The following is a 20,598-nucleotide window of genomic DNA, read 5'->3' on the forward strand; positions in this document are numbered from 1 at the left end:
CAAGGAGGTATATCTCACTCACTCACTCACTCACCAGACAATGTACAAAATGTGTGTTGATAAAAGATTCGTATCATATGACACATGTACTGTCGCTAATGCCATATATTCATCTGTGAAAAAGAAAAGCAAAATAGAAACAACAAGATGTGCAACATAGAGTACTGAGGAAAGCCATGGCATCATGGTTATGTGGTCAAGAGCCATGTTCAGAGCTCCCTCGTGCCAGTTTTGTTCTTTTCTTTTTCTGTTTTTTTTTTTTTTCTTCTTCTTTTTCACTGTTCGCTGTATTCAGATTCGTGTCTGTGTGATGGCGCAACATCCACGTGCAACAGTGAGGTGTAAGAAGGGGACCTAAAATGAAAGTTGATTCTGTGTAACTCCTCTATTAGCAGCCAAAAGGCATTAGGATAGGAAATGCAAATGCTTGATGACAAGGCGACCAAATCCTCCACTTTAAAACACATCTGGTGTGCCATATATGGCATTAGCGACAGTACATGTGTCATATGATACGAATCTTTTATCGACACACATTTTGTGAGTGAGTGAGTGAGATATAACTCCTTGCCGGATCTTGGTGTTTGAATGAATGTGAATGTAATCACTCCAAAGGAAATTATGAAAACATAATAGTTACATAAGCTGCAACAAATAAATGCAACAGTTTCACAGTCACACAGTTTTCCTGTGCTGTGTCAAAACATAAGTTTTTAACAGTTTTGAAGTTGTGTTCCATTTTGCAAGATTTGACTGTTGAATTCCTTTGTTGTAATGTAGTTCACACCCATTTATTTGTTGTTTTCATTTCTGTGGTATCTCACCTGCTCTCATTATTCATCACATTTACTTGTGACGGAAATGTATTCTTACCACATGACTCTTATCCTATGATCTATGTAGAATATGACAACTGCCAAGACTACAGAAAAAGAACAAACATTTCAATGACTGGATGGACAGTTCATAATTTTGTGAAAAAAATAAATAAAAATAAATGTTACGAGGAAGTTCTGATAATGGCTTGTCCACTTTGGAGCCCAACACGGTGACCACTTAACCACGATGCCATGGCTCTTTATCTTTGTTCGATGTTGGACTTGTTAAGCTTGGACTGTTCACTGGTTCTATTTTGCTATTTTTTACAGTTCAGTACACCGTCTTCCAGTTTTCATGCTTGATCTGTGTCAGTTGTGAGAAGGGCACCCAGATCACCGAAGGTGGCAGGTCAAGGGACGGCCAGGCGTGGTGAGGAAACTTCCATAAGAGATGGACAGAAGGCACAGGGAAGCCAGTGAGGCTGCCAGAGAGAGTCACGGTGAAGGATGGGCGGGGCGGTGACCAAGAGGAAGCGGTGCTAGACAGTTTCCAGTCGAAGGCAGGAGACAGGGTCCAGGAGGAGACAGGCCCAGAGCTGCAGAAACAGAAGGAAGATGAGCTGCAGAAGGAGCCAGGAAGACCACGGAATAGATGGACATTTAGGGCACTAAAGGCCAATAGTAGGTCGGGCGGAGAGGGCCATCGACCAGGCCAGCTGCAGTGTTGGAAGTAGTAGAAACCACCGAGAGGCTGGCAAGTATGCTGCAAGTATGAGAACCAGCAGAGCTGCATTGCGTGGAGATGCCACATTGGTTGTGTGTCACGAGGAGGCACTGCAGCAGGGGCAGGTGCTATAGCTAGCATAGGAGCTGCAAAGGGAGGCACCATGCGATGTGTAGAAGCCACATCAGGAGGCGCCAGAGTGATCATAAAAACTGTGTCAGGAGGTGCTCGAGTGGTCCTAGGAGTCGCGTCTGGATGCACTGGAGTGGATGGAGGCGCCACTGCATCGGGAGGTGCCATGCCACATCAGGAGGCAGCAGAGTGCGTAGGAACCATGATGGGAGGCATCAGAGTGGTTGTAGGAGCTGTGTCAGTAGGCACCAGAGCGGACAGAAGCACTACCTTGGGAGGCATGGGAGAGGTCGTAGAAGTAGCACAAGAGCCGCATCGAGATGCGCCACTTCGGGAGGTGCCTGAAGAGCCACGGTGGATGAGTCTGAGATAACAGTGCAGGATGTAAGTCTATGAGAGGCTGAGTGAGCAGGGGCCATAGGTCAGGGTCGGGGGCTGGGGTGGAGGTAGCAAGCAGAGAAGCATCGGAATGAGCACGATTGTGGAGTAGGCGGTACAGTGCAACCAGGAAGGTGTGCCAAGAATACAAGGCTGCATCAAAGTTGGAAGGAAGCAAGTGTAGAAGTGTGACAAACTGCGCTGGGAATATGTCAGTACAGGAAAGGTGTCATCAGAGGAGCTCTGACGTTGGCAGGAAGTGGCAACCATGAATCACAAGCTGTGTTGTCTCAGCTGTAACACCGGAGGAAGCCACCACCGAGAAGCACTGAAGCAAATGAGAAGTTTCCCTGTTGAGATGGAGCTACTGCTTACTCCACAAGTAGACAAAAAGTAGAAGTGTAAGTTCTGGTGCAAAAGAAGCCATGGAAAGAGGGAAAGCAAAAAGAGACCAGAAGAACATCGATTGAATGTGAGTGCAAATGCACTAATGCCGAGAGAGAGCTACCTGGATGAGCACAGATACTGGAACAAAATTCTGAAGACACAAGAAGCATGAAAAGTTTATCCTGGCACAGAAAAATAAAAATTAATATCTATAAGAAACCAGCAAGAAAACATGAACAACAGAATACTGATTCTCTATGAGACAACACAAGAGATCATCATGATCTAATAAGAATGTCACTTATTGAGTACATTTCTACAAAAGTGGGAGATAAAGCACATAGTCTGCCACCATAGGTTTCTCTGCAGGGTCAGACTTGGTTGTGGTCACAATCAGTAGTGCCCTGGCATTGCCTTGGTCCAGTAACGCTGCATCTTGGACTCTTCATTTACTTGGAATCAGACTCAACATTAGACTACTGGAGAGATGCAGGTGGTGGTCCTATAAAGGGTGCCCAGCACATGAATACCAGGTAGTGGCTGGAATCACATGGCTTCATGGATATGAAATCATGTCAGCTGTGTCCAGTGATTGTGGCACTTCATAAAATAAAGGAAAGGCAACCATTCACCACCTTTAGATGAATGATGTGTGGCACTTAGACACACACAACAGGAAACACTATTTATACTAGCTTATGATCTCTTGCTCTTCATCTTTTAGAAATGCACACGACCATACAGACAGCCAAACAGGCCCATAGCCAAGGTGAGACTGACTGTAGATTATTGATAGCAGTTGTGTGGGCAGATGGTGGAGGGGAGGGGGTAGGGAAAGACACATGAGGCAGGGAGGGGATAGTGGAATATTGTGAAGCAGGTCCTTTGACAGGTGACTCAGTGGTCATACAACAAGATGAAAGGAGTTCAGAGGGTAGAGCATATAAGAAGTAGAGAAAGTGGGGAGATGGAGGGAGCAGAGGGGAGGAAGATGGAGATGAGGGGGGAGACAGGGATTATTATAGAAACAGCATTAAGAGTGAAAGGATTTTGTGACAGCAGTATGGTTTGAGTGTGGATATGATTATCAAGGACCAGACTGGTGAGGATGAGGGACTGATGGAACTGGAAAAGGTAAGGTGCTTGCAGTAGGATGAGTGACAGCCCTAGATGCCAATTTTAATGTAAGCCCATTCGGTGGAATGCCATGCACAGACAACATTTCAGAAAGAGGATGTATGTTGGAGTTTGGCTAGTAAAAAAGGAGAGTTTGTGGAATTGGTGGAAGCAGAATGGGCAGTGATTCACGGTCAGATGGATAGGAGACAAAAGGAGTGACTGAAAAACGTAGTTAAAAAGGTTGAAAACAGGAAGGTGAAAATTAGTGTTCGAGGTATTATATTGGAAATAAATAGTAAGTGTTATGTAAAGAATTATTTAGGAAGCTATAAGGAAGGTCATATAATATTTTAAAGTAGGAAGTAAGAGGCACATTTATAAATAGATATGTTTGATCACAAATTGACATGCAAGACAGTAAATAAACACATTTAATGTTACAACACAGTTGGTTAACAGTCAGGTTTGGCAGCACTGGAACGAAATGTTCCAAAAGGGGCCACCGCCACAAGAGACTGGAAATATACAACAGCACTTACGAGTTTGGTGGGTCATTACAACTGCGGGCATTAAAACTGAGCAACAGAGGGTGGTCAATGTGTGTACTGTCAAGGAGAAGAAATTATGGACACATTAAGGAATAAAGAATTGGCAGATGAGTTGTAGATAAGAAAGAATGACAGTAACAAAGGCAAAATGGAATGGGATGGGAGAGAGCTGAGTCAGCAATGTATAACAACAATGTAAATTCCTGGATGGCATAATACGTAAAATAAAGGTAAGGCAACTGCTCACCTACAGCTGACTGATGTGTGGCACATAGACACATGCAACGGAAAACAGTATTTATCCTAGCTTTGGAGCTCTTGCTCTTTCTCTAGCAGAAGTACACACATTCATGCACAGAACCACGCACACACCCAAGTGCACATGCCCTTGGCCTCTGTAAGACCTATGTCCACCTTCCTCTCCCTTCCTCCCCTCCCTCTCTACTCTTATATGCTCTACCCTCAGAACTCCATTGGCCTTGTTGTACAGCCATTGAGTCATCTGCCTCACACTATCCCACTATCCCCTCCTTGCATCATGCATCCTTCCCTACCCCCTCCCCACCTCCATCTGATCAGAGAACACCTATTGATAATTAACAGTTGGTCTCACCACTGGCATGTGCATTTGGGTGTCTGTGCATGAATGCGTCTCTCAGTGTTTTCTTCAGCACACCATCTACAATCCCTCCAAATTTATCAATATACTTTTGGTTGCACCATGTATAGTGAGAAACTCTACTGATAGTTTTTCAGACGTTCTTGGTCAAATGGGACAGTAACAGAGCCATATGTGTAGATGTCCTCTATTTGTCTTTGTAAGTCATCATCACGGAGAAGCTTGTGCAACAGGTACTGCACTTAACATATCTATCCCCTGGTAGTAGTGCCATCTGTGCACCCAAGAGTTGACAGCGCTGTCAGAGTCTTTATTTTATTTGTTAGAATTTTAAATGGTTCCCCCCCATGTATTGTTTTGAAAATTTAAAAAGGAAAATGGATAGGTTAAAGTTAGATATAGTGGGAATTAGTGAAGTTCGGTGGCAGGAGGAACAAGACTTTTGGTCAGGTGAATAAAGGATTATAAATACAAAATCAAATAGGGGTAATGCAGGTGTAGGTTTAACAATGAATAAAAAAATAGGAGTACGGGTAAGCTACTACAAACAGCATAGTGAACGCATTATTGTGGCCAAGATAGACACGAAGCCCATGCCTACTACAGTAGTACAAGTTTATATGCCAACTAGCTCTGCAGATGATGAAGAAATTGATGAAATGTATGATGAGATACAAGAAATTATTCAGGTAGTGAAGGGAGACGAAAATTTAATAGTCATGGGTGACTGGAATTAGAGAGTAGGAAAAGGGAGAGAAGGAAACGTAGTAGGTGAATATGGATTGGGGGAGCGAAATGAAAGAGGAAGCCGTCTGGTAGAATTTTGTGCAGAGCATAACTTAATCATAGCCAACACTTGGTTCAAGAATCATGAAAGAAGGTTGTATACATGGAAGAACCCTGGAGATACTAAAAGTATCAGATAGATTATATAATGGTAAGTCAGAGATTTAGGAACCAGGTTTTAAATTGTAAGACATTTCCAGGGACAGATGTGGACTCTGACCACAATCTACTGCTTATGAACTGTAGATTAAAACTGAAGAAACTGCAAAAAGGTGGGAATTTAAGGCGATGGGACCTGGATAAACTGAAAAAACCAGAGGTTGTACAGAGTTTCAGGGAGAGCATAAGGGAACAATTGACAGGGCTTGGGGAAAGAAGTACAATAGAAGAAGAATGGATAGCTTTGAGGGATGAAATAGTGAAGGCAGCAGAGGATCAAGTAGGTAAAAAGACAAGGGCTAGTAGAAACCCTTGGGTAACAGAAGAAATATTGAATTTAATTGATGAAAGGAGAAAATATAAAAATGCTGTGAATGAAGCAGGCAAAAAGGAATACAAATGTCTCAAAAATGAGATTGACAGGTAGTGCAAAATGGCTAAGCAGGGATGGCTAGAGGACAAATGTAAGAATGTAGAGGCTTATCTCACTAGGGGTAAGATAGATGCTGCCTATAGGAAAATTAAAGAAACCTTTGGGGAAAGGAGAACCACTTGCATGAATATCAAGAGCTTTGATGCAAACCCAGTTCTAAGCAAAGAAGGGAAAGCAGAAAGGTGGAAGGAGTATATAGTGGGTCTACACAAGGGCGATGTACTTGAGGACAATATTATGGAAATGGAATAGGATGTAGATGAAGATGAAATGGGACATGTGATACTGCGTGAAGAATTTCACAGAGCACTGAAAGACCTGAGACGATACAAGGCCCCCGGAGTAGACAACATTCCATTAGAACTAGTGACAGCCTTGGGAGAGCCAGTCCTGGCAAAACTCTACCATCTGGTGAGTAAGATGTATGAGACAGGTGAAATACCCTCAGACTTCAAGAAGAATATAATAATTCCAATCCCAGAGAAAGCAGGTGTTGACAGATGTGAAAATTACCGAACTATCAGTTTAATAAGTCACAGATGCAAAATACTAACGCGAATTCTTTACAGATGAATGGAAAAACTGATAGAAGCCGAACTCGGGGAAGATCAGTTTGGATTCCGTAGAAATGTTGGAACACGTGAGGCAATACTGACCCTACGACTTATCTTAGAAGAAAGATTAAGGAAAGACAAACCTAAATTTCTAGCATTTGTAGACTTAGAGAAAGCTTTTGACAATGTTGATTGGAATACTCTCTTTCAAATTCTGAAGGTGGCAGGGGTAAAATACAGGGAGCGAAATGCTATTTATAATTTGTACAGAAAGCAGATGGCAGTTATAGGAGTCAAGGGGTATGAAAGGGAAGCAGTCGTTGGAAGGGAGTGAGACAGGATTTTAGCCTATCCCCAACGCTATTCAATCTGTATATTGAGCAAGCAATAAAGGAAACAAAAGAAAAGTTCGGAGTTGGTATTAAAATCCATGGAGAAGAAATAAAAACTTTGAGGTTCGCTGATGACATTGTAATTGTGTCAGGACAGCAAAGGACTTGGAAGAGCAGTTGAACGGAATGGACAGTGTCCTGAAAGGAGGGTATAAGATGAACATCAACAAAAGCAAAACGAGGATAATGGAATGTAGTCGAATTAAGTCGGGTGATGTTGAGGGTATTAGATTAGGAAATGAGACACTTAAAGTAGTAAAAGAGTTTTGCTGTTTGGGGAGCAAAATAACTGATGATGGTCGAAGTAGAGAGGATATAAAATGTAGACTGGCAATGGCAAGAAAATGTTGCTAGAAAACTTTTTAAAGCTATCTCAGAAGTGGCCGTCTATAATTCTTTAAGCATTTGATTATAAAAATATACACAAATCTTTGCACAGTGTCATTGGATACAGGATGGAATGAGAGTTGGCTAGATGTCTGCTGCCATTGAGCAGAACCACTTAAAGGAGGCCACTGTAAATTGTGATCAATTGTCAGTCACAAGGCTATGGGGAGAAGATTTTAAATAAAGCCATAGTGGTGATTGTCGTGATGGTAAGCTGAAACTTTGTCACAGATGGGAAATGGGAGTATGAATCTATTACAATGAGTCACATGGCTCTTCCAGCAGGAAAAAGGTTGAGAAGGCACTGGTTGATGCATTCTACATGCTTAACAATTAGCAAACAAGTTTGTAATGTTTTCAGTTGTTTTTGGCCAATGAACATACTTCCTAGAAAGATAGTTCATCCTTGCAGTCCCCCAATATGATTGGTGAAGTGAGTGCAAAAAGCAGTATTGCAGGAAGAATCAAATAACAAACATGCATACTTCATTTTTATATGTTACGAGAAGACCACTTTTTAAAGCTTGCCCATGATTAGAGCTGGTGTGCACTACAATTGGGCAATTTGAATTTAGGCCTGAAACTGGACAGTAATGTTTGTGGTGAGTAATTAGTTGAAATGTATTGTCATATAGAAATATTTTAAATTTCTATACCCCAAAAATAATGACAAGGCCTGCCTTTTATGTGAGTATCTTATTCTTGTGTTTATGATAAGGTTTTTGATTCAAAATCGAATGGTCTCTCAGAACTGCCGGGAAATCTACGTGAAATGACTGTAACAATACTATGAGCAAAGGCATTGTTTCTTGGACCAGGGACAGATCTGGTGGATATGTCACTTGCAAGGTGATGACTATAATCTGTTTCTGAGTTGCTGAAACACTTATTAACATTTTGTGTGTTTTGGTTACAACAGGTTCAGAGGACAAGTGTTTTGGCTGCTTGAGGTATGAACACACATCAACATTTATTTTGACCAGGAAAGCTAGTAAATGTTTAAAGTTAGTGGGAGTAAGAAATTTCTCAACTGCTTCAACATACTCCTTTGTTGACTAGAGACTTTACTTGTTTAGGTTGCACCCTACTTATAGGACACTTGTTTGTAAAATAGAATATTTGGAAATAATGGTGTGCAAAACTTAAGGATGAAAGTACATTTCGCTTTTATGTGTCACTACCAAGTAACATAGCTTGGCGAAACATGAATCATACATAGAAAGAACTGCTACAATGTAGTACAGAAGGTAACTGAATGAAATGAGCAATGAGACAAGCAGAACTGGCACTTTTATTTAAAGACAATAATTACATTAAAATCACCATGGTTCATGATGGTCCCCTGGATATTACATAAGACAGGACATGGTTCTTAATATGGTATGTGATCACCACAGATAGCAGTGAATGGCCAGCGGTATGCTATCAAGCTGGCCACAAGGCTGGTAAAGAGTTCTTGTAGAAGCATCTTCCATTTCTTCACCAGCACAGGTGGTAGCTGCTGGATGGTCATTGGTACACGTGAATGTGCTACAATACGTCTCCCTAATGTATCCCACACTTGCTCGATGGTATTTAAATCTGGGAAACTGGCAGGCCAGTCCATTCGCCAAAATTCTCCCGTTCCAAGAGTTCCTCCATCTGCAATGTTCGATGTAGCCGTGCATTACCACCCAAAAAAATTGATGTCAGGGCTGAATGCATCCCTGAAAAGACGCACATGTGAAAGGATTATAGTGTCACAGTAATGTTGACTGGTGAGTGTACCATGTTCAGAGAATTGGAGGTCAGTACACCCATGCAACATTAAGCCGTGCATTACCACCTAAAAAAATTGATGTCAGGGCTGAATGCATCCCTGAAAAGATGCACACGTGAAAGGATTATAGTGTCACAGTAATGTTGACTGGTGAGTGTACCATGTTCAGAGAATTGGAGGTCAGTACACCCATGCAACATTAAGTCTCCCAATACCATAATGCATGGACCACCAAAATGATCATGTTTGACAATTCTGGGTATCCCTTATGTGGCGAGAGGTGGGAAGATGTAATGCATCCTAGAAACTTTATCAGACTTGATCTTTTTGGTGGTGCAGGTGTTGTGGAGTGTGGAGGCATAATGTTGCATAGGATTATTGACCTCCAAATCTTTGGGCACAGTAAACTCACCATACAATCTGATTATGACACTGTTCTCCTTCTACATGTGTATCTTCTTAGGTGTGCATTTGGCCCTGGCTTCATTTTTATGAACAGCAGTGCGTGACTGCATCAAACAAGGACAGTGGAGAAACTCTCGGAATGAGAGGATATTTGGTAAATGCACTGGCCAACCAGTTTCCCTGACTTGAATCAGCACATCCAGGATGTGTTGGGGCAATGTACTGCAGCACGTCCATTGTATCAATGACCATCCAGCTGGTGGAGGAACAGAAAGCCCTACCACAAGAACTACTTACCAAACTTGTGGTCAGCATGGGAGCAAATTGAAGAGTATGCATTGCCATGTGCACTGATCACCCACCCCATTATGAACCACGTACTGCAACTTGTAGTGACTAGGGGACTATTATGAGTCACAGTGACTTCAGTGTAATAATTTGAATAAAAGTGTTATTTCTGTTCATCTCATTGCTTATTTCTTTCAGTTACCTTCTAAGCTACGCTTCTTTCTGTGTATGACCCATGTTTCATCAAGCTATGTTACTTGACCATGAAACATCAGATGAAAGTTACTTTATTTTTAAGTTTTGCATTCTGGTGTATTATATTTAAGGCCATGCTGTGAAAGTGTTTCAAACACAATTCTCAAATATACCAACGTCCAGTGTTTGTTTTGCTTGTGAGATTCTCACCATCTAGGTAATTTACACATTGTACATCATCCTGGGGCTCTATGGAACATGATGAATGAATGATTACAGCTGAAGACTTCAAGCCAGATGCAGCCTATATGTCATTGAACTGGAGCCTGACATATGTAATGGCAGAATTGACTTCCAGAGGTCTTGTGAAATTGATGGGATGGTCTCTTGTGGTGAAATTAAATACTAGCACCTAACATCATGAATTTCTTTCTGTGGTCAGTCAAACAGAAGATGCTCTCCTACACACTAGCCATGGACATGCTACTTGTTATATCATATGTGACATTTATATTCCTCCATTCAGCACCATTATCCCAGATCTTCACAGATGGAAAATGGTTTGCTTCTCAGATTTCCCTCGAAATATGCCAGTTCCTCTTTTCGCTTCCATTGCCACTGTTACCACTGTTTCAATTTATTTATGTTTCCTTTTCATCTTTCTTTTACATCTCATGGCTACTTCTTCTTTTCTTTCCTAGTTGCTGCTTCTCCACTATAGCCTTTCTTTCTTGCCACTTCATATAATCCATGTATAAATAATTTTCATGTTGCAGATGCTGGAAGGTGACATACACAAGATAATATGGACCCCAGCATTTGAGAATTTTATGCTCCAAGGAGAAGCAATGGACTACATCTACTGTTTGCATTAGCAGACTATGAGCTTTTAGTGCCTGTCTACAATATACCGTTCTTGTCTTCAAATATCTCAAAATGGATACATGTGTCTTGAGAGTGAAATACTTACATAGGAAATTTGTAATGTAATAATCCTGTAAATACTGGGTTTACAGTATAAAATGCACAAAAATACAACTTTGAAGGGGAAACCATTACTGTGCAAGCATTTTATAATGCAGTTAGGGCATAATTCAATCAAAACTATATGCTGACAGGATTTTTTCTTGATTTATATCTAAAACTAACTTCTGTGTGCTGTCAGCGAAACTAAAGTTTTGACTGTCCATGTGTATTACTCTCAGTCATTTGCTTGTAGCTTGCTCTTCTTATACAAGTTGACAGTCAGAGGTGGGCAGAAAAGCAACAAGGGTGAACACAATGAAGGACGACCAATACAGCAACTTAGCATGGTACATTAATACCAATGCTGTCAATATTATTGCACAGTCAAATTCAAATGTACTTTAGTTTTTTATGCAGTAAACAGGTTAAAATATAGAAAAGTATTGTAGAGAAATATATGTTATTCTGTTCTTGGAACTAGCCTGTCGAAACTGGTTAGCAGTCGATAAGCAACTTAGCAGTTTGGTGGGCAGGTAGTAAAAATTTCCTGCTTTCACTTTTTATTCTCAAGTACAGCAAATACTTTTCTGCATTATAAGTGTTCACCACAAAATATACTTAACTGCACATTACATCAATGAGTAAGACTGCAATTACTTGATAAATATGTATTAGTTTTTCTCTTTAGCCAAATACAAAGAATAGAAATTAATTGTAAACAAGTACCTATATAATCAACCAGTTCCATTTGAAATTTAACAACACAGCTCTCTGCAGTGTTGCACAATCTGTATCTGAAATGATGACTGAAAACTGCCAAATTCTTGTTTGCAGTAAAGCAGAACTAAAGTTTCAATAAATTAGTGACACTAATCCATAAAAAAGGATATGAAGGAAATAGGTAGTGGTAAGCACTGCCCACATAAACAGCAGATACTATATTACAGATTTGTGCAGAGTTCAATCATAATATGCTGTACACAGAGTTTGAAACCCACTTAGGTGTAGTTTTCATAAGCACACTTATCTATGTAGTCCTACACAAAAGTTCTGAAATTTTGCCTCACCTGGTCTGCATACCAACACACACATCGCAATTCATGTTGCATATATGTTTATATACCTCAAACAGATGAATCTCCAAATATTTTTCTTACTGCAGCTATAAATTTGACTAGCACGAATGATAAGGAACTGTAACCAAAAGGGAAAAAAGTACAGTAAAGCAGTGACGGAAGAGAGATTAAGAGAGTTGCTGCAGTCTGAGGTACTGGACTTGTACTTAAGAAGGGTGGGATTCATATTCTTATGGATGGCATATTTAGATTTGCAGAAGTTTCCCTAAATTGTTTACAGCTAATTCTAGAGTAGTTTCTTTGAAAAGCACATGGTCAGTTACCTCACTAGCTGTAAATATATGATCAATGTTCTGACTAATCTGAAAGATTTTTTTCAGTTTCAGATCATTTGAGGAATTTCATTATTGTTCACTTTGGCAAAGAGCTGTAAGAGGTTCAATAGATAAAAATAATCAGTCTATATTTATATTACACTTTTTTAATTATTTGTCAGTTGCAGTATTTTATTTTATATGGATAGGTTCAAAACAGATGGAAGTGGTAAATATTCCACAACACCACCTTTGGGTAGACTGTGAACAGTATTTTCACCAGTGATAACAAAAAGAGGCCAGAATTTTGTGAACATATGCAACAATGTGATAATTCTTAAAATTTATTCAGTACAAAACTAATCTAAAATTTAAAGAAGAATGTAAAAATATAAAAAAAATGTTTCTCATTTTATGTTAATGATAATTCATCTCTGTCTAATTATTCACATAAGTTATATGTGCTCCTGCCCAAGTTACTGTGGCTATTCATATAGATACCAAAATATTAGTTTATGAAATGTAACTTGCAGAATTTGATTTTCTTAGAAATGAGAATAAATACAATTTCAACTGAAAAATGTTTTGAGTTTGTAATTAGGCTTACCATAAAAAATTTTTGAAAAATCAGTATTGAATTAAAAGCAAACTCTCGAATTTATCAATTTTGATTGACTTGCTAAGGACTTGTTACATTACAGAATCATAAATATACAAGGTACAACATTTTAAAACAATAATTAAAACAAAATATGGTCTTACTGAAGTAAACAACAATGCATTTGCTATGTAATCCACCTTGTTTAGTCACTGACACTATCTGTGTAAAGAAAAAAAAATTACTCAAGTAAATAATTTTCATTAAAAACACAGATAATGTCCCCAAAGGAAGAAGCAACCAACAACTAATAACAAAAATTAGTGCTTAATAATATTTTGGTTTCAGTGTTTCAATCATTCTCACATTCAATTAAACATAATAGAGAACAGTGGCAAAGGGAAACAGCACTGGGTTGTTTCCCTTTCTTACTGCCCTCCACATATTTTTATTATTCTATCTCGAATGTGTTGTTGTTATTCCATCCTGGAGATAATGTTATTCCATCCCAGATTTTCCATTGTTTACTTTCATATTCAGTCTGATTACTGAAAAGAAAAAGACGTGGAAAGGAAAAGTTAGAAGACATCTCCAACAAGTGCAAAAGTAAAATTGAGATGCAGGTAGGTAATGCATCATTCCCATATATCGGTCAAAAATTTGCTGAAAGTTTAGAATCACAATTTGGTCTGGAAATTTTGTGTAATGGATTTACAGGACAATTGCCTCTCAAATACAATGTGGAATTTAAGTAATACAGAATTTAAATAATTACGGGGATACAAATGAAAACATTGTGGATTAAGGCAAAATCATAGCAACAATAAGAAACAAAAGCTGCACAAAATAATGTAATAATGAATTTTTAAGCACAACCATCTATGATGTTGTCAAGAAGTTCTGCTCTTATAGGGAGTCAGTTAATGAATCTAAATTTACAATGCCACCTTTTGTTGAATGTACATGTATCAGAGTGAAATTTGGTACTGTACGGCAAATACTTGCATTCTGTTTTGTGAAAGTGTTTCAAAGAAGAAAACTGTATCACTGCATTTTCTTTCTTTCAAGACACATATCCAAAAACAATAGGTACATGGATAAATGGTTTGACAGCTGCATATCTGGTAAAGTGACTTAAGAATAAGGATATTGGATATGGTAGCTTGGTACCTTTTAGACTCTACATCCAGTTCACAATTTTATGAGAGTACAAGAGCAATTTCTTGCATATCTACTCTATTGTCCTTCAGCTCACTGGATTCAATGAACAAAGTGACACAACACTCTAGATAGTGTGAAAAATGAGTTCTTGAATCACTTTCAATCTTTTGTGAGGAGTAACTGAGACTGGTATGTCACCAGAGTGAAGTGCCTCTGATTGAGTGACATTTTGTGTCTGTTTAATAAAGACTTGTTCCTCCTCTTCTCATTATCTGTGACTTCACTAAATCTTTGATGTATCTGATATACAACAGTGTTCTCCACCAGACAGTGAAAGCTCCAAGTACTGGGCAAATTGCTGGACTTCACTTCTTCTCACCTGTCCCTATTCCCATGCTGTTGACAAGGACAGGAATGCCAAGGAATTAAAATTCTCTGTTTTAAAATTCTTACTTCTCTATGATGAGACAGCCAATTCATCATGGCCATCACTTTTATTTAGTTTTATCTGCTTCATTTCAGATAATTTACTCTGATGCTACTCATTCCAATCACTGATCAAAGGGTCTTCCCATGGATCCCTCACTCACCACAGCAATAGCTACCTGGCATAGTACCTATTATCTGGGGTCCTAATGCCCTAGTTTAGACAGGCAGCTATTCCTTGGCATACATGACAAGTTTACAGCTCAGGCATCAGCAGTACAATCACTGCATTGTAAGGTGATTGTAAAGATAAGGGTACGTGATGACACCAACCGACCTCCCCCCCCCCCCCCCACCCCCACCCCACCCCTTATGGAGTGTTGGGTGTTTAGTGCTGGTGTTAATTCAGCTGAGGATAGGATAGGGTTTGCACCACATAAGGTGTCCTCTTCAGAGAGCTCACATTTCCATAAAAATTGGAGGCAGACCTGGCTTCATTAATCCAATGAGTTAATAATGTTACCTTAAGTAAGGTGTTTTCTTGGGGTTGTCCCAGCAAACACACACACACACACACACACACACACATTCACAAAAACGCAGCTCACACACAAATGACCACTGCCTCTTTCCTCAAGAGGAAAGATGTATAGGTTGGGGAAGATTGGAAAGGAGGGTAGGCCACTCAGATGCCATGTTGAGAGGGGCTCATCTGTCACGAGGATGTGGGGCGATAATGTTGACTATGTCAGAAAGAGAAGAAAGTCAAAGGTAGTACACTGGTAACCAGTGACTGCTTCAGTCCAATAATTTTCAAAGTGCAGATGTGATACAACAGGGTGACAAGTAAAAATGGATTAAATGAAGATATATGGTAAGTTAAATGATTTAAAAACTAAGAGAAAGTAAAGTTACACAGTTCAAAAGGAAGAGATATGAGAAGTGGAATGAAATTAAGAACTGGGTGGAAAGCAGTTAAAGGAAATTTGGAAAACCTAAAGGAGAGAGAAAGGGAAAAACGCAGAGGAAAAAAAAAACAGTAATACAGTAAATAATTTAGTAAAATATTAAATTCTACAAATGAGGGAGAAGTAGGAGGAAGGGAGGGGGCGTGGGGGGGTTTGGGGGGGGGGGGCGAGTGGGAGTTACTAACTATGTTAAGTCCAAGAGGGTGACAGTGTATGAGAGTATGTTGGTAAGCAAATTTCCTTGTATGGAGTACTGGAAGGCAGAATCCAAATGGCCCATGTAATGTATCAGGCATCCAGGTTCCTTGTGTCATGCTTTCAGCCAATTAAGTCGTGGTCATTACTGCGTGAAATGGTGTGCAGTGAATAATGTTAATTGGTCAATAATTTGCGTGGTTTCACATGTTTCTCTGGATTTGGTTGCTTACAGCAGCACTAAGACTGCCTAGTTTCCATAGTAATCCCACAATTTGTTTATAGGTCTGGCCCTTAAACGTGATGTAGTTATAGGTGAGGACGACACTGAGTATGGCTTTTAGGGAGTCTTCCATGTAGCCAGTGAGAGAGGTGGTATTCTATGACTGAGAGGCCAAGAGTGAGTGTGTGTTGGTGTAGAGTGAGGCCACACCAGTATTAACAATGAGTGTTCCAGGAAAGATAGGAACGGATTTGAGTAATTCAAAGAAAAGATGGGTGTCTTTTTATGTGGAAATGAAAGCTCCGCATGGTGGACTGTATGTGCTGGTCTACCATGGCTGAAATGCATTTGGTAGGTGCTTTAAAGCCAGCAAAAGTGGGACTGCTAGGATGACTGTTTTCGTTTGTTGTGGAAAGTAAGTGGAGGCTAGTATAGTGTGGAACAGTAATTGTATGGAGGCAGTTGTGTGCCCTTCAGGGCTAGGGTTTCTGGATTTTTTGCAACTTAGTATGGAAGGAAAGCAGGAATGGAATCACTAGGAATAATTTTTTGTCTCATGAAGAATATGGTGATGAATCCACAAAAGGTGCCCATGTACTCAGCCACTATCACTTACTCCAGCCCTATTATTATTAATAAACTCCACAAAATCAAAGGCAGAGCAACACATGAAACCACATGTTATTTACTGACTGAAATATATTCACTTCACAACATTTTATATAGAAATGGCCACATTTCTGAGAGCATGAAGAACTGTCTGCCTTGGGGACACCCAGTACCCAGTTGCTTAGTGCACTCTACAGCATGACTCAAGGGATCTGAGAGCCTGCTACACTACACAAGCCTTATGTATCCTCCCAGTTGCTATGTTTCTTGAACTCCACAGATGGAACATTAATCTCCAACACTCCTCCCAAAAACACCTTTCCTTCCTTTCTTTTTTTACTATTATTTTCTCTGGTACCTTGTACCTTGTTATCTTCATTTCCATTGTCCCTAGTTGTATTTTTTCCCATGTTCTTTTCCACTCTCCTCTTAGTTCTTAATTTTTTTAACTTATCATGTCTCTTCATTTTAATCCATTTTTACTTGTCACTCTGTTTCATCACATTTGGATTGAAGCTAGCACAGTGCTTGCTATGGTACTATCTTCAGTCTCTTACTTTCTCTGACACCTCCTGCTACATCTTTATGTCCCCTTGTCTTCACTGCAATAGCTGTCATCCTCATCTTTAGCCTGCTCCTACTTTGTATCCCTCCCCAATTTATCCCTCTTTCCTCTCTGAGGGAGTAATTATCAGTTCTGAAAGCTAGGATAATTTTTTTGTATCTTTATGTGCATCTGCCAGCAGCACTTTTGCTTCCTGAATGTAAGTGTTGACCAGTCATTCTGTATCCTTGTAGTTTTTTCACTAGATACATATTTTTTAAGTGGAATAAGTGAGTATACAAGCTCATTTCATGTTCAGTGCATGATGACTCACAAACAGACTGTCAGTCCATCATGGTGAGAGGACAGGAACCAATGTGAGATTAACCAAATCTTATGGACATGCATAAAAGAATGCTTCTGAATGATAAAGTGTGTCTCATGTGTATTACATCAGCACTAGCACATGTAAAAGTCTGATTCTCATGTACCATACATGTTATAGGAATGGGTAACAAGTGAACAAAGTTCTTCACACTGCTACAGGTGGTATACTCATATACCATTAGCACCCCACTCTGGCATCATGCGAATGGCGCTGTCTACAGTCAGACGACTTGTCTGGTATAGTTGTAATTTTGTTTGTGGGCCAGTGCACAGAGTTATGATTAAAATTCAGAGAAAATCACCATTTTCATATAACTTACCGCAAACCACATAACAATGCACACTGCACATAAAATGGTAATTTGTTGTTGGGATGGTCACAGGCTCACTTTGTGCCCTATACTGGCTGCAAGAGCCACCAATTAGCCAAACATTAATGCTGGGCACTGTTCCTGCCACCTGTGGCAGCTCACAGCTCTCATAACTGCCATGAGAAGTTACTCCAAATGCCAATCAAATATGGTACGGGTAACATTCATCCTGAGAAGTTGCCGACTCCAGCAGCGGAATGCTCGAATATAAAAATCCCTGCAGTAGTTCATGATAGTAGCCTTCTCATACAAGCAGAAAAAGACTGTGAGAGACTCAGTGGCCTGTAGCAAGTATTTCAATTGGGCACCACTTCAGTGATTTGTGTGCCTATAACCAGTTATCTAAGCGTGGAAAGGGATCAACAGTTTAATATGGAAACTGTACCACATTTCATTTCTGGCGAATCTCCACATCATTGAGAGGTGAATGGTAGGCTATAAAGTAGAGTGAAAAACAAACAGTCCTCCCAGGATATGATCCCACAGTCTTTCACTCTGCATGCGCGTGCTTTACTGCTGGATCAGAAGGCAGGCACTGATCATTTTCAGGGGTGCAGGAGTCTTGAATTAACCATAGGTCAGCCAATTTTCTTGAAATATTTATAAATTATGTAGATGTATCTTACTCATGAGTCATTCCATGTATTATTCAAAGCCAGATCAAAATCCTAACAGTAGCCCGAATGTACTAGGGGCAGATATTCAGAGGTAGTAGGTGAAGTGACATTTCACCAATATTTTTATCTTGCCACACTTTAAAAAGAGTTCATTTATCATACCACATAAGCTGGTTTTTACTTCAAATGTAATTACCTGTTTTGTACTGTGGGGAACTCTCTCGTACTAGCGAGCACGCAATTCTGACTGTGAGAGGTGAAGTAGCCTTTGTTGCTTGTAGCTTGACCTCATGGGTGGAGCCACAAGTTAAGCAAAACTAATGGTTACTACTGCAACCGTGACACTGCCTGCTTGAGTTTGTATGTGGAGGGTGGCATGTGGTGAGGTAGATGGAAATTTTATTTCCAGACTGTAAAGCAACAGTTGTATAGTTGAAACTTCTGCTACAGTTTTACAAAAATTTTTATTATCGGTGTCTTACACAACCTGGTTTCAGGGTCTCAGTCCCATTTTCAGGTGCAACTAAAATCAGTACAAACTGTACATGTCGAAGATAAGTTAAACGGCAGCACATTTGATGTGCATAGTTCATCAGAGTGAATATGAAAAGTGACCATGCTAAAATTGCCTTTCAGATCTGCCTGATGTAAGTCAGCCATACAAGGTGTGATCAAAAAGTAATGGAAATTTTTTTGATTTTGTGGGCTTTACACATCAGATTTTCATTTTTTTATCTCGTTGGTACACATATTCCTGATGTATGTTTGTATTATCTACACAAACCCTTCCTTGTCCTTGATGTAGATCAGTTTCTTGTCTTTGATTCCACTGAGGATTCACTTAGCCACTTGCCAGTGAACAAAATTATGACCATTATTGTACTGGTTTAGCCTACTGAATCACAACATGTGTCAGGTCGAGTACCGATGGCAGTGTTCCAATGGTCCAGCCAGTTCTCTGAAGGGATAATGAGTGCCATCATCTTTGTTCATAGCTATTGCATCCAACTTGGTACCAGTGGAGTTCTTACTGGCTTGAAGCTATCCATTCTGAATTGGTGTTCGACTTAAGGTAATTTTGTCAACAGACTGATTTTCCTCGATGCCCAGATAGCACCAAGATTACTGACATCAAATATCGCAGTTAACTCAGCCTTGATTTGTTTTACCTTTCTGTGTCTGCTGAAGTGATTTTAAGGTCATCTATTAATAGAAAGAATAGATATCTTTCTATACTGTCTACACAGACATCATGGATCTGAATTTGTGGGCTGCAAGCCAATTGATGTTAGGGTTGCGTTCAACTTGGCATACCACAGTCGACCAGCTTGGCACAGCCCATAAAGGACTTTTCTAAGTTTACACACTTTATCACACTATTTCAATGTTTGAAGCATGTCACTTGCCTTCTTGACTATATGATAACCCTTCTGACCAATTTTCACCTTTTGTAAAAATTCAACCAATGAGCCATTTCATAAATATTTGTATGTCAATTTCATCATTGGTAAATGCAGTTGTAAAAGCTAACTGTCAGAACACACAAGTTAAATTTGACTGACAAAGCCGTTAGTAGTCAAAATGATTTGATTCTTACAACTGGAGGAAATATTTTGACAAAGTCAACTCCAGGCTGTTGGTTGAATCCTCATGCTTCTTGCTTTTCTCCTCAGCAAAGATCCATCATTTCTGTATTTATTTCTCAAAACAGTCCCACAGACAATTACCCTTTCATTTGTTGGCCTGTACACAATGTCCCAGGTATCATTTTTCACCAGTTACCTGATTTCATCATATATAGCCTCGAATTCCTCTAGATGACCTGGACCAAGTAATGTATCATTGACATTGACCTCTGTTGGATATGACATGAAGTTAGCATCGTGAACTGAAACAGACTGTGAAGCAGGTGTGACACTTCAAGAATTATTGTCATCACTACATAATTCATCTTCAGGCTATAATTCTTGGCCAGCAGCAATTAGAAGCCTGTCTTCTTCAAAGCTGTACAATGGTTCATTATGTGATTCAAAGTTGAAATCTCCTCCAATGAAATCCAT

General features: G+C 39.7%; 1 protein-coding gene across 1 annotated transcript in view; it reads left to right on the forward strand.

Annotated features, from left to right (window-relative positions):
- Positions 1-11,414, forward strand: part of LOC126175796 (uncharacterized) — a 314,318-nt gene extending 302,904 nt beyond the window's left edge. Inside the window, exon 20 of the mRNA XM_049922776.1 lies at positions 10,860-11,414. The gene's annotated coding sequence lies outside the window, so the exon portion shown is untranslated. The remainder of the gene's footprint in view (positions 1-10,859) is intronic.
- The last annotated feature ends 9,184 nt before the right edge of the window (positions 11,415-20,598 follow it).

Source organism: Schistocerca cancellata, chromosome 3, assembly GCF_023864275.1.
Source record: "Schistocerca cancellata isolate TAMUIC-IGC-003103 chromosome 3, iqSchCanc2.1, whole genome shotgun sequence".
NCBI lineage: Eukaryota > Metazoa > Arthropoda > Insecta > Orthoptera > Acrididae > Schistocerca > Schistocerca cancellata.